This window comes from Cyprinus carpio, chromosome A7 (genome assembly GCF_018340385.1).
Source record: "Cyprinus carpio isolate SPL01 chromosome A7, ASM1834038v1, whole genome shotgun sequence".
Lineage (NCBI taxonomy): Eukaryota > Metazoa > Chordata > Actinopteri > Cypriniformes > Cyprinidae > Cyprinus > Cyprinus carpio.
The window spans coordinates 46,482,371-46,496,552 of NC_056578.1; the positions used below are offsets into that span (position 1 = coordinate 46,482,371).

The window sequence follows — 14,182 nt, forward strand, 5'->3', positions numbered from 1 at the left end:
GTACTCTTGCCTGAACATCTATTTTATATTCTGTTTTTTAGATACTAAAGAAGGATCAGAAAATCCGAAACGTCGCGATAGGCCTTGGACACCTGATTTGGGGCCTCCATCATGAGACTGGGTGATGTAGAGAGCCACACATACGAGAAGAGAAACAAATAGAGTGTAATTAAAAGACAAGAGAGTCAAATAAAATTTATTTCCTTCATCTACACCGATGAAGTGACATGCACAGTGTTTATTTCTTTGAGGAAACGTGAACTGCACCACACACACTAAAACCTACCAGCCACTGTTGCTGTGCAAACCTAGGAGAAAGAGCCCTAAGCTCTCTAGCCCCATTTTGGGATTTTTTGCATCAACAGAAAAATGTTTTTGGGCCCCTGGAAGTCGAAGAGTGGTGTCCTGTGGACAATTTACAAATAAATGTATTAGTATCCAGCCTGATGTGTGCTGAATGACACAGTAACGGTCCTGCTTATTTTTTGAAATGTTTCTTATTAAGACAGACATATGGCTTTCAAAAATACACTATGGACTAAACAATCACACACACATGCATAAACACGAAAACCTGTTTGTCTAGTAGTCTCTTGCCACTTCACAGAAGTGTTGAGCAACAGCTCAGTGCAATAAAACCCAGTGTTATATTCCCAAGAAAGGAACTTCCTCTTACAAAAATAGGTTAAAGGGTGCCAACAAGAGAGAAGACAGAAGGACTGGAGCTTATCAGAGCAAAATACACACACAAAAAATAGATGTACATAGAAATGTCATTTTGTATTTACTGTAAGAAACAAAATTAAATTACATAAATGGTTTTTGTGAATAGAACTGATATTTCATTGGCTTTTTAGACCTCAACTTATGGCTATTTCCTGTTCTTGGTTTTGTGCTGTTTTTTTTTTTTTTTTTTTTTTTTTTCTGCAAGAATAAATCAAGGATAAAGAGTTAATGTTGCTCAAATGATAAATGAAACTATACACACAACTAGAGCTGCATGATTAATCATTAAAAGATCGCAATCTCGATTCAGACACCCACGCAATCTAATTTCTAAAGGACAATGACAAATGTTTAATAGACTCTAAGAATCAAAGTCTTACCAGTGTTCTGTCGATCTGTCCTACGCTGTCAGATTTTCCTACCTCTCATTAAAACAGTGGGTAGTACAATTTGACAACGAAAAAAGCTGCCGATAAAATTATGGTTTATTAACATCTACACATACCATAACCCTAAACCTACCCTAAGAGTAATGCAAATACAGTAATTATGTGTTATATTCGCGGTTGAAGCTAGAAGGTATACATTTACAGGAAACCAACAATATTTTTTTTCTCTACCTATTAGATTGAGTTTTATTAAAGTCTATATCTACCCCAACCCTAAACCTACCCTTACAGTAATGCAGATTCATTAAATATTGTTGTTTAGCATGAGAAAAAGGATGCAATATTCCTGTGCGCATGCACAGTAAACCCTGGTAGGAAAATCTGACGGGTAGGATAAAATGTCAGGACACCAGATCATTCAAATCTGTGCATGCACTGCCACTGAAAAAGAGCTAAGCTGAGAGAGAAATCTCTCAATCGGTACCCTCTGAAGACCAGCTAGGTTGTAGCCAGGTCTGGTTAGGTCGGGGTTTTGCGTATGGATTTTTCTTATTTAAATTACTCAGCTTAATAAAAACAAAATTATAGAATGGCAACTTTTGATTTGGACAGATTTATAGATCTACCTAGTGTTGAGGGGGGGTGCATTAGATGCATGTCGAAAAAATGACTTCGTTTTGATAGCTCAACACTATGAGATTTCAGTCTCTAAAATGCAGCGCAAAGAGAAAATAAAACGTTGTGTATTGTCTCATCTGACTGATCAGGGGGTATTTCCTTCTGTTTCTCGACAAGTACCTGATCCAGTGACAACAAGTGCTGCAGGAAGTTCTCCGTCACGAGTGCTGGTTGGTTTGCAGGCTACCCCAGGCACAGTAACTGCTGAGGTAGGACCACCTTTGTCAATTCCTAAATTTGAACCAATTTCACTGTCTCCTGAAGCCTCACCCAATTTTCATTCTGAAATGCATTTAAAGATTCGGCTCGCCCGCTTACAGTTGGATGCTCAAGATCGTGCTCAGGCAAGACAGGATGATTTAAAATGTCATTTAGAAATGTATCGAATCGATGCGGATACAAAAGTGTGACTACGAGAGTTGGAGTTGCAAGCCGTTCCAGATGTCCGAATGACTGTTCAAACAACAATTAGTTCAGTTGATGGATCTCAGACAGCTCCTGGGTTGTTAGATTCGAGTATTGTGTCCGGTAGTCCTGTTTTAGCTGGTGCTGTATCCGAGTCTGTGCCTGTGTCGTCATCTATACATTTTGACGTGGCTAAAAATATTGCTATAGTTCCATCTTTTCGTGAAAGAGAAGTAGAGGCATATTTTCAAGTATTTGAACGAATCACGAGTGCTTTAAAATGGCCAACTGAAGTTTGGGCATTAATGTTGCAGTGTAAATTAGTCAGCAAGTTGCCAGAAGTGTGTGCATCGCTTTCGTTGGAAGAAAGTGTGCAGTATGATGCTGTGAAAACTGTGATTCTTCGAGCGTATGAATTAGTCCCTGAGCTTTACAGACAGCGGTTTCGTACTACGAAAAAACCTGCGTCTCAAACCTATTTCGAGTTTGCTCATGAGAAAGGCATATTGTTTGATCGATGGATTAAAGCGTGTAAAGTGACAGATTATAATTCTTTGCGTTAGCTCATGTTGATTGAAGAGTTTAAGAACTGTGTTCCTGAGCGTACTGCTCTGTATTTAAATGAACAAAAAGTCAGTGCAGTGCAGCAGGCTGCGGTATTAGCAGACGAGTATGCTTTGATGCACAAAACAGTGTTTGTTAAACCTTCAAGTGATTGTGGAGGCCTAGTACAGAAAGATAATGAGAATATCTCTGATTTTAAAAACAAATCGGTTCCCTTAAGTTCAAAAACTCGCAAAGAATGTAGTTACTGTCATAAATTGGGACATATAATGACTGAGTGTCATGTTCTTAAACGAAAGCACGAGTGACATGAGTCTTCATTTCAGCCTCGAGGGACTGTTTTGGTGAAAACTTTATCTTTGCCGCTTTCTATTTCTCCTACTGTGCCTGATGTATGTTTCAGACCTTTCGTGTTCGACGGGTTTATGTCTTTGAATGAGGGGGTTGACAATCGCAAACCAGTACGAATTTTGCGTGACACCGGAGGATCTCAATCCTTTATTTTATTAGACACTTTAGATTTTTGTGCCGATTCTGCGTGTAACACCAGTACGATTGTACAAGGTATTGAGATGGTGTTTGTAACCGTTCCTCTTCATCGCGTATGGGTTACGTCTGATCTGGCATCTGGGTCTCTACCAGTGAAAGGTATTGATTTTATAATGGGAAACGACATTGCTGGTGGTAAGGTAATGCCGGTCGTGCATGTGACTGATGATCCGCACATTGAGCCGCATTCTGATGTACTAATTAAAAGTTTTCCAGATGTGTTTTCAGCTAGCGCTGTATTACTACACGAGCACAAGAAAAACGTGGCCTTCAAGAGAATAACCTCAGTGATTCTGTTTTCTCAGAAATCTTGAGAGACAATCCGTTTCCGGAGTCTTTGAATTATGCTGAACTGACTGCGAGTTCACCTGTTTGTTTTGATCTCGTTTCAGATGTATCCATTTCAAGGGAGACTTTAATTGACGCTCAGAAGATTGACCAGACGTTAGAAAAATGTTGCGTGAGTGCTGAGAATGGCTTGTCGTCTTTTCGAAATCACCAGTTTTACTGGAATGACAATGTTTTGATGCGGAAGTGGACTAGAACTATAAATGTTGAGCAGGCAGCGGATTGGAATGTGGTATAGCAGATTGTGGTGCCTCTAAAATTCCGACAACAAGTTTTGAGTTTAGCCCATGACCATCCTCAGTCTGGACACCTTGGGATAAATAAAACTTATGACCGGGTACTCCAGCATTTTTTTTGGCCAGGGTTAAAAACTGATGTCTCTAGGTACTGTAAAACATGCCACCTCTGTCAGGTGGGTGGAAAACCAAACCAGCTCGTGCCACCTGCTCCGCTTTGCCCGATACCTGCGGTAGGGGAACCGTTTGAACGTGTTCTCGTGGATTGTGTGGGTCCACTTCCTCGCGCAAAATCTGGTTGTCAGTATTTACTGACGATAATGTGCTTGGCTACTCGATAACCAGAAGCTATTCCATTAAGGAATTTAACTGCTAAAACTGTGATAAAAGTGCTTACGAAATTTTTTATGACTTTCGGCTTACCAAAAACGGTCCAAACAGACCAGGGATCAAATTTTTTATCTCGTGTATTTCATAATTCACTGAAGGCTCTTAAAGTTTCACATGTAGTGTCAAGTGCTTTTCTCCCACAGTTGCAAGGAGCGTTGGAGCGCTGGCACCAGACTTTGAAATCTTCATTGCGCAAGTACTTTGTTGAGACTGCGAACGAGTGGGATGAAGGAGTTCCTCTAGTTTTATTCGCAGTGCGTGAGGCACGGCAGGAGCCACTTGGTTTTAGCCCTTCAGAGTTGGTGTTCGGTCACAATGTTCGAGGACCTTTAAAAATGCTGAAGGAAGAATTTCTTAGTTCAGGTCCTTCTGAGAAGACCAATACTCTTGATTTTTATCTCTCGCTCTCGTGAACGTTTAAAAAATGCTTGCGCGGTAGCAAAAGAAGCTCTTTCTCTTTCGCAGGAGAAAATGAAACGCTGTTTTGATAAGAAGGCAGTTGTGCATAATTTTTTACCTGGGGAAAAGGTTTTAGTTTTGATTCCTAACCCTGGATCTGCTCTTTCTGCACGTTTTTCAGGTCCTTATCTAGAAATGAGGTGAGTGACACAGACTACATCATACGTACTCCAGAACGGAGGCGAAAAACTCGTTTATGTCACGTAAACATGCTTATGTCATATTTAGGTCGTGATCATAAAGACGAGATCGTTAATATTCCTGAAACAGTGGTGCCGGTAGAAAAGAGAGTTTCGTTGCTTACTTATACTTTGTCCACTGATGATGTGGATGATGGGTTAAATGTATCTATGGAGGTCTTAAATGGCGGTTGTTTGAAAAACTCTGAGGTGTTGTCAACTCTTTCCTCTCAACTATAATAATGAATTTTATTTATAAAGCACTTTACATTTAAAATAATAATAATAATAATAATAATCTCAAAGTGCTACAGTAAGGCATAATAAAACAAGGCAATTTAAACTAAACAATGATTTTAACATTAAAAGGTTTAAAAGAAGTTTAAACATTAAAAGACTTTTTAAAAAGGTATGTTTTAAGACCCTTTTTAAAAATATCAGTCCTTTGTGGGGCCCTCAGATGTTCAGGGAGGGCATTCCACAATGTAGGAGCGGCGGCACAGAAAGCTTTGTCACCAATGGTGCGAGTCTTAGTCCTTGGGGGAAGGAGCCAATGTGTTTGTGGAGCGAAGGGAACATGCTGGGATCTGTGGTGTAAGTAGTTCTTGAAGGCAACTGGGGGCATTTCCATGGATACAGTGATGTGTGAGGAGGGAAACTTTGTACTCAATCCTGGCTGGAATTGGAAGCCAATGTAGGGATTGAAGGATTGGTGTGATGTGTTCATATTTGCGAACTCTCATCAGGATCCGAGCTGCAGTGTTCTGAATGTGCTGAAGTATCTGAATGCTCTTGGCAGGGATCCTGATGAGAAGAGCATTACAATAGTCCAATCTTGAGGAGACAAAGGCATGGACAAGTTTCTCAGCGTCACGTAAATTTAATGTGGGATGGAGTCTGGCAATGTTTCTGAGGTGAAGAATTGATGTCTTGCAAAGTTGCTTAATGTGAGACTCAAAGGTTAAATGAGGATCAAGTCTGACACCAAGATTTGTAACTGATGATGATAGTGGAATGACCTGGCCAGAAAAAGTAATGCAGGTTATGGTAGATGTTCTCATCTGATGTGGAGAACCAATGAGGATTGCTTCTGTTTTCGAACTGTTCAGTTGGAGAAAATTATGATTCATCCATGTGCTTATTTCCTCTAGACAGGCAGTGATTATGGATAAAGTTGATGGTGATGCGTGATTATCTATTTTTATATACAGTTGTGTGTCATCAGCATAACAGTGAAATGAAATTCCTAGATGACGGATGACTTTTCCAAGAGGAAGCATGTAGAGAGTAAATAAAATGGGTCCAAGAATTGAACCCTGTGGAACCCTGCACCCAACAACATGTGTACAGGACCTTGAATTTCCCATGGCAACAAATTCAGACCTGTCTGTGAGGTATGACTCAAACCAGCGCAAGAAATTATTATTAAGTCCAATGGAGTGATGCAGCCGGTTAAGAAGGATGTCTAAATCAATGGTATCAAATGCTGCTGAGAGATCCAGGAGGATATGGAGTGATGGTGAGCCAGCGTCAGCTGTCATCAGCAGATCATTTGTGACTCTCACTAAGGCTGTTTCTGTGCTATGGGCGGAGCGGAAGCCAGACTGAAACTTTTCATAGATACTGTTGTATTTGAGGTGGTCCTGAAGGTAACTAGCAACTACTTTTTCCAGAACCTTTGAAAGAAATGGCAGGTTGGATATGGGCCTATAATTAGCAGGAGATTTAGGATCAAGGTTTGGTTTCTTGAGTAGAGGTTTAATTATAGCAGGGGGGACATGACCAGACTGGAGTGAAAAGTGACGTGACATTCAGCCAAGTATGGTGACCCATACTCAGAATTCGTGCTCTGCATTTAACCCATCCGAAGTGCACACACACAGAGCAGTGAACACACACACACACTGTGAATACACCCCCGGAGCAGTGGGCAGCCATTTTATGCTGCGGCGCCCGGGGAGCAGTTGGGGGTTCGATGCCTTGCTCAAGGGCACCTAAGTCGTGGTATTGAAGGGTTAGGGGTATTGCTTTATAATCATGGTGATAAGTGGACTAAGAGCAGGAATGTTTGCTTTTACCAGTGCTGTAGGGAGGGGGTTGAGAGCACAGCTGGAGGATCTCATTCCTCTAACGATGTCCTCCACCTCAGATTGTGTAACTTCTGGAAAGCTGCCGCCCTGTCTTGCAATTCCAGACTGCAGCTCGGCAGTTAGAACAGATGATGGGGAGTGCACAGCAAGAGATGAACGAATTTTGGCTATTTTTGACATAAAAAAAAAGCTATAAATTCATTACAATCTTCTTCTGAAGCTCCTGTGAGTGGAGCAGTTTGTGGTTTGAGAAGATGATTTATGGTTGAGAACAACTGTTTGGAATTTCCATTACTATTTTGAATGATGCATGAATAATGCTCTGACCGTGCAACTTTGATGAACTTTGAGTACGATTTTTGGTGAACCCGATAAGCCAGCTTGTGAACGGTAAGTCCAGATCCTTTGTACTGTCGCTCCATGGCACGTCCAGCTGCCTTCATTTTCTGTAGGTCACTTGTGAACCAGGGAGCCGAGCGTGAGAACGAAATTGTTCTAACTTTAATGGATGCATAATGATCCAAGATGTTGCTCAGAGTGTCATTGTAAAATCCTACGGATTCAGTGACTGATGATATATTTGCAAATTGTAGGTTTTGAAGGCTTAAAGTCAGGTTTCTGTGTTTATATTTTTAAGGTTTCTAAAACGCATTACACGCTTTGGTTTAGTATTGGAACACAGAAAAGGCAGCTCCACAGAAATAACCTTATGGTCAGATAAGGTTGTCAACTGTCATATTTGTCTAGCGAACAGCTGAAGGATGTAAGGAAACTTTTAGACAGTTTCCCGAGTCTTTTCAGGGATGTCCCTCCTGGTACTTCTGTCATTCGACATGACATTGATGTTGGAAATGCACGGCCTATAAAGCAGCATGCATATCGCTGCCCGGTGAGTAAAAGAGAGGCAATGAAACTTCAAGTAGAGTATCTACTGAAAAACCGATTTGCTGTTCCGAGTGGTAGCCCATGGAGCTCACGATGTATTTTTTTGTGCCAAAGGCGGCTGGATCTTCTTGTTTTTGCACTGATTTTAGAAAAGTTAATTCCGTGACTGTACCCGATGCTTTTCCTCTTCCGCATATAGATGACTGTATTGGCACTCTTTGGGCAGCGAAATACATTACGAAGTTAGATCTGCTGAAGGGTTACTGGCAGGTGCCTCAAACTGAGCGCGCTTCTGATATTTCTGCATTTGTAACTCCTGATTCTTTTCTTCAGTATACACGTATGGCATTTGGTCTCCGGAACGCCCCAGCAACATTTCAGAGATTGATGTCCATGGTTTTAGGTGATGTTTCTAACTGTAACGTCGATTTGGATGATGTAGTTATTTACTTGTCTACATGGGCTGAGCATCTGTCGACGCTATATGATGTGTTCTGTCGTTTAGCTGCTGCGTCTTTAACATTGAATTTGAGAAAATGTGAATTCGCTAAGGCCTCTGTTACATACCTGGGAAAGCAGGTAGGAAATGGTCACGTACTTTATGAACTACTTTACTTCTAAAGTCGATACTATTAGAGATAAAATTGTAACCATGCAGCCATCAGCTACAGTATCACATCAGACAGTGCACTATAGATCCCCTGAGGAACAGTTCCACTCATTCTCTACTATAGGAGAGGAAGAATTGTATAAACTTGTTAAATCATCTAAACCAACAACATGTATGTTAGACCCTATTCCATCTAAGCTCCTAAAAGAGGTGCTTCCAGAAGTCATAGATCCTCTTCTGACTATTATTAATTCCTCATTGTTATTAGGGTATGTCCCAAAATCCTTCAAACTGGCTGTTATTAAGCCTCTCATCAAAAAAAACCACAACTTGACCCCAAAGAACTAGTTAATTATAGACCAATCTCGAATCTCCCTTTTCTTTCAAAGATACTAGAAAAGGTAGTATCCTCACAATTATATTCCTTCTTAGAGAAAAATGGCATCTGTGAGGATTTCCAGTCAGGATTTAGACCGTATCATAGTACTGAGACTGCTCTCCTTAGAGTTACAAATGACCTGCTCTTATCATCTGATCGTGGTTGTATCTCTCTATTAGTGCTATTGGATCTTAGTGCTGCGTTCGACACTATTGACCACACTATTCTTTTGCATAGACTAGAACACTTTGTTGGCATTAATGGAAGTGCATTAGCATGGTTTAAATCGTACATGACCGCCATCAGTTCGTAGCAGTGAATGAAGAGGTATCATATCGTTCACAAGTGCAGTATGGAGTACCTCAAGGCTCAGTACTATGGCCGTTACTCTTCACGCTTTACATGTTACCCTTGGGAGATATCATCAGGAAACACGGTGTTAGCTTACACTGTTATGCTGATGATACCCAGCTCTATATTTCATCGCGGCCTGGCGAAACAAACCAATTTGAAAAACTAACGGAATGCATAGTCGATATAAAAAACTGGATGACGAGTAATTTCTTACTGCTTAATTCTGAAAAAACGGAGGTGTTAATTATAGGGCCTAAAAGCTCTGCATGTAATGACCTAGAACGCTGTCTAAGCCTTGATGGCTGCTCTGTCAATTCTTCGTCATCAGTTAGGAACCTAGGTGTGCTATTTGATAGCAACCTTTCCTTAGAAAGCCACGTTTCTAGCATTTGTAAAACTGCATTTTTCCATCTCAAAAATATATCTAAATTACGGCCGATGCTCTCAATGTCAAATGCAGAAATGTTAATCCATGCGTTTATGACCTCAAGGTTAGACTATTGTAATGCTCTATTGGGTGGTTGTTCTGCACGCTTAGTAAACAAACTCCACGTTAGTCCAAAATGCAGCAGCTAGAGTTCTTACTAGAACCAGGAAGTATGATCATATTAGCCCAGTCCTGTCAACACTGCACTGGCTCCCTATCAAACATCGTATAGATTTTAAAATCTTGCTTATTACTTATAAAGCCCTGAATGGTTTAGCACCTCAGTACTTGAACGAGCTCTTGTTACATTATAGTCCTCCACGTCCGCTCCATTCTCAAAACTCTGGCAATTTGATAATACCTAGAATAGCAAAGTCAAACTGCGGGCGGCAGATCCTTTCCCTATTTAGCGCCCAAACTCTGGAATAACCTACCTAACATTGTTCGGGAGGCAGACACACTCTTGCAGTTTAAATCTAGATTAAAGACCCATCTCTTTAACCTGGCTTACACATAACATACTAATACACTTCTAATATCCAAATCCGTTAAAGGATTTTTAGGCTCCATTAATTAGGTAAACCGGAACCGGGAACACTTCCCATAACACCCGATGTACTTGCTACATCGTTAGAAGAATGGCATCTACGCTCATATTAGTCTGTTTCTCTCTCTTATTCCGAGGTCACCGTGGCCACCAGATCCAGTCTGTATCCAAGTCAGATGGTCACTGCAGTCACCCGGATCCAGTATGTATCCAGCCCAGATGGTGGATTAGCACCTAGAAAGGACCTCTACAGCCCTGAAAGACAGCGGAGACCAGGACTAGAGCCCCAGAGACAGATCCCCTGTAAAGACCTTGTCTCAGACGACCACCGGGATAAGACCACAGGAAACAGATGATTCTTCTGCACAACCTGACTTTGCTGCAGCCTGGAATTGAACTGCTGGTTTCGTCTGGTCAGAGGAGAACTGGCCCCCCAACTGAGCCTGGTTTCTCCCAAGGTTTTTTTTCTCCATTCTCTCACTGATGGAGTTTTTGGTTCCTTGCCGCTGTCGCCTCTGGCTTGCTTAGTTGGGGACACTTCATTTACAGCGATATCGTTGATTGATTGCAAATTATTGCACAGATACCATTTAAACTGAACTGAGCTGCATGATGACATCACTGAATTCAATGATGAACTGCCTTTAACTGTCATTTTGTATTATTGACACACTGTTTTCCTAATTAATGTTGTTCAGTTGCTTTGACGCAATCTTTTTTGTTTAAAGCGCTATATAAATAAAGATGAAGTGTCTGTAGTACTAGAATATCCAGTACCTTCTACAAGGAGAGAGCTGCATAGATTTCCTGGAATGGTAGGGTACTACCGGTGTTTTTGTCAGAATTTTTTGAGTGTATATACTTTTCTCTGATTTTCAGAATCAGTTTTTCACCTTTTTCTCAGTACGAGAAAAGGGGAGAATGAAAAAACGGTTTCTGTTTTCAGGGGGGAAGTGTTATGGCCAGAGTTATGTTTATTTGTGTGTACCTCTTTCATTGATCCAGTTCTTTCTTTCTTTATAGGCTCCGCCCCTATGCACCTGCAGCCGGTTTAGTATCTAGGCTGGATAGCCTATATAACATCAGAGTGAAGAGGGCGGAACTTGATGGATACGGTTGTTTTCCACAGCGGCGTGATCGGTGCGATCACTGTTGTAGCTCTGTGAAGAGCTTGACGTACACTGGGGGAGAAGGGCTTGAGAGGATTGACGAGGAGTCCTGTGTGTGTCATGATGTTTCCACCAGCCGCTGCTCAGCTGTGTTTGAATGTTGTTTGGTTCTATGTTGCGTTGGTCTATGTCTGTCTATCTCTGTCCTTGATCAGTTCCCTGTTGATACGTGAGTTTTGATCCAATAATAAACAATTCCAAATTGCTATCTTGACATTGCGTGTCTTTATGTTGCTTACCCCTTATAACGAGCACTTTAATAACGAAGTTCGTAACACTCCACAGTTTGTCAAACAATCATCCTGAATTCTAACACCTATGCTGCTGAGCACCTGATGACCGCAAGAAGGCCAAGGCAAGACATGTCCCTGAAGGACCTTTTTTCCTTTATCTCAGTTGTCATTTATATGGGTCTGGTGAAGTTACCATCAGTGGCAGACTACTGGAGTGGGTCAAGACTCTATAGTGTTGGCTTCCCAGCCTTCGTCATGTCCTGCAGGATATTTCAGACCATCTCCTCAGCACTTCACCTTAGCGATCCTAAGGTGGATGCTGAGAATGCAAAGAAAAAAGGAACCCCTGCCTTTGATCGCCTATGTAAAGTCAAACCTCTGTATGACCAGATTCGGGATGGCTGCAAAAGCTTTTATCACCCTCATCAGAACATTGCCGTTGATGAAAGAATGGTGGCATCAAAGGCAAGGATTAGTCTCAAGCAATACCAGAAGGAAAAACCTACAAAGTGGGGATACAAGCTTTTTGTCCTTGTGGACTCTCTGAATGCATATACTTAGGATTTCATCTATGAAGGGAAATCCCCAGTAGCTCAGAGTCAGCAAGGCAAAGGCCTGAGTTATGAATCAGTCATGGCTCTGGTGGATGAATTATTGGGGTCTGCCTACAAATTGTATGTAGACAACTTCTACACCAGCCCCATGCTCTTCAGGGACCATTGCAAAAAAAAAAAAAAAAAAAAAAAAAAAAACATCTGGGCTTGTGGGACCATCAGGAGCAACCAGGTGGGCTTCCCAAAAACCACCATTAACAGGCTGCCCAAAAATGCTACTCGGGGAAGCATGAGGTGGAAGAGGGATGACCAGCTTCTCTTCATTGAGTGGAAGGACACAAGAGAGGTATCAATGTGCTCCTCATTCCATTCAGCGAATGAAGGTCAGACTGTCCAGAGGAGGGTGAAGATGGGAGATGGAGAATGGACCATAATGACCATTCCAAATCCTTTAGTAGTTTCAGACTACAACAAGTGAGTACAATTATTTATTTATTTATTTTTTTTTATTTATTTATTTTTTTTCAGTGGGTCATGCAGGAATTATGCAGATGTGTTAGTATTTTATGTACTGACTGTTTGCTCTCTACAGAGGAACATGGGAGGAGTTGATATGTCAGATGCCCTCATTGGGTACTACTCCGTGCTGAGAAAAACAAGAAAGTGGTACCACTCCCTTTTCCACTTTGTAGACATTGCAGTGGTCAGTGCCTTCATTACCCACCATCACCAGGCTGCAATGCAAAGTAAGAAGCCAAAAAATCAGAGGGAATTCAGGGAAGCTCTAATACAGTAGCTTGCTGATTGGTCACCTCCTCTTGATGTTCCTGCTCCTCCTGTTGCTCCTGCCACTCCTGCTTCTCAGCATTCAGCAGGACACACACCAAAACACCTAAAACCTTCCAGTAAATTCAGAAGAAGATGTAGAGTGTGCCACCAGAAAACCCCCGTAATCTGCTGTATGTGTGACATGCCTTTTTGCTTCCTCCCAAAGTGAGACTGCTTCAATCGCTGGCATAGTGATAATTTGTAGTGCTTAGCGCTAAATAGTTGTAAACAGTTGTGAATAGTTGTATACAGTTTGTCATTTGGATTTTTATAACCATTGGATTTTTAGAGCCACTGCATTTCTGTAACCATACTGTACACTTTTGTTTTTATTTTATTTTCAAAAACAATTTATACCCTGTTTGTTCTAAAAATATTCTGAGTACATTATAGTTATCTTCCCAAGAAAATAACTTCCTCTTAAAAAAAAAAGGTTAAAGGGTGCCAACAAGAGAGCAAGCAGGAGGACTGGAGCTTATCAGAGCAAAATACACACACAAAAAAAGAGATGAACATAGAAATGGCATTTTGTATTTATTGTAAAGAAACAAAATTACATTACATAAATGGTTTTTGTGACTAGAACTGATATTTCATTGGCTTTTTAGACCTCAACTTATGGCTATTTCCTGTTCTTGGTTTTGTGCTGTTTTTTTATTTCTGCAAGAATAAATTAAAGATAAAGAGTTAATGTTGCTCAAATGATAAATGAAACTATACACACAGCAATATACTATACACAATAAAAAAAAAAATTAAAACGGGAAGCACAAGTCTAAAAGGTCAACAAGTGCTATTAGTAAAATTATTTCTATAATTTAGGTGATGTTACCAGCATCAGTGTTACATTAATAAACATTATCTCTTCATGCAGCTCATGTTCAGGGCCTAAAACAGCAATTACACAGAAGAAAGACAGTGTAAAAACATTTCATTATTATTGCTTGAGTGCAAAGATTTACATTTTCTTTTTGGAAGTTAAAAACATGAAGGAAAGTGAAGAGTCTGGTTTTAAGTTGGTGTTTAGATTCTTAACTAGAAGAGAGTGTTGTAATAATTTATGTAAGAGGATGTTCCTTTCCTGGAAAGATAACGCCCAATTTAAAAAAAAAAAAAAAAAAAAAAAAAAAAAAAAAAACCTTCCTGTTAGTAGAGACTGTATATAAAGGCCCAGAAGTGCTGC

At 40.7% G+C, this 14,182-nt stretch overlaps 1 pseudogene; it reads left to right on the forward strand.

The window, feature by feature from the left end:
- Positions 1 to 9,286: 9,286 nt before the first annotated feature.
- On the forward strand, positions 9,287 to 10,185 carry LOC122145757 (annotated as a pseudogene).
- The last annotated feature ends 3,997 nt before the right edge of the window (positions 10,186 to 14,182 follow it).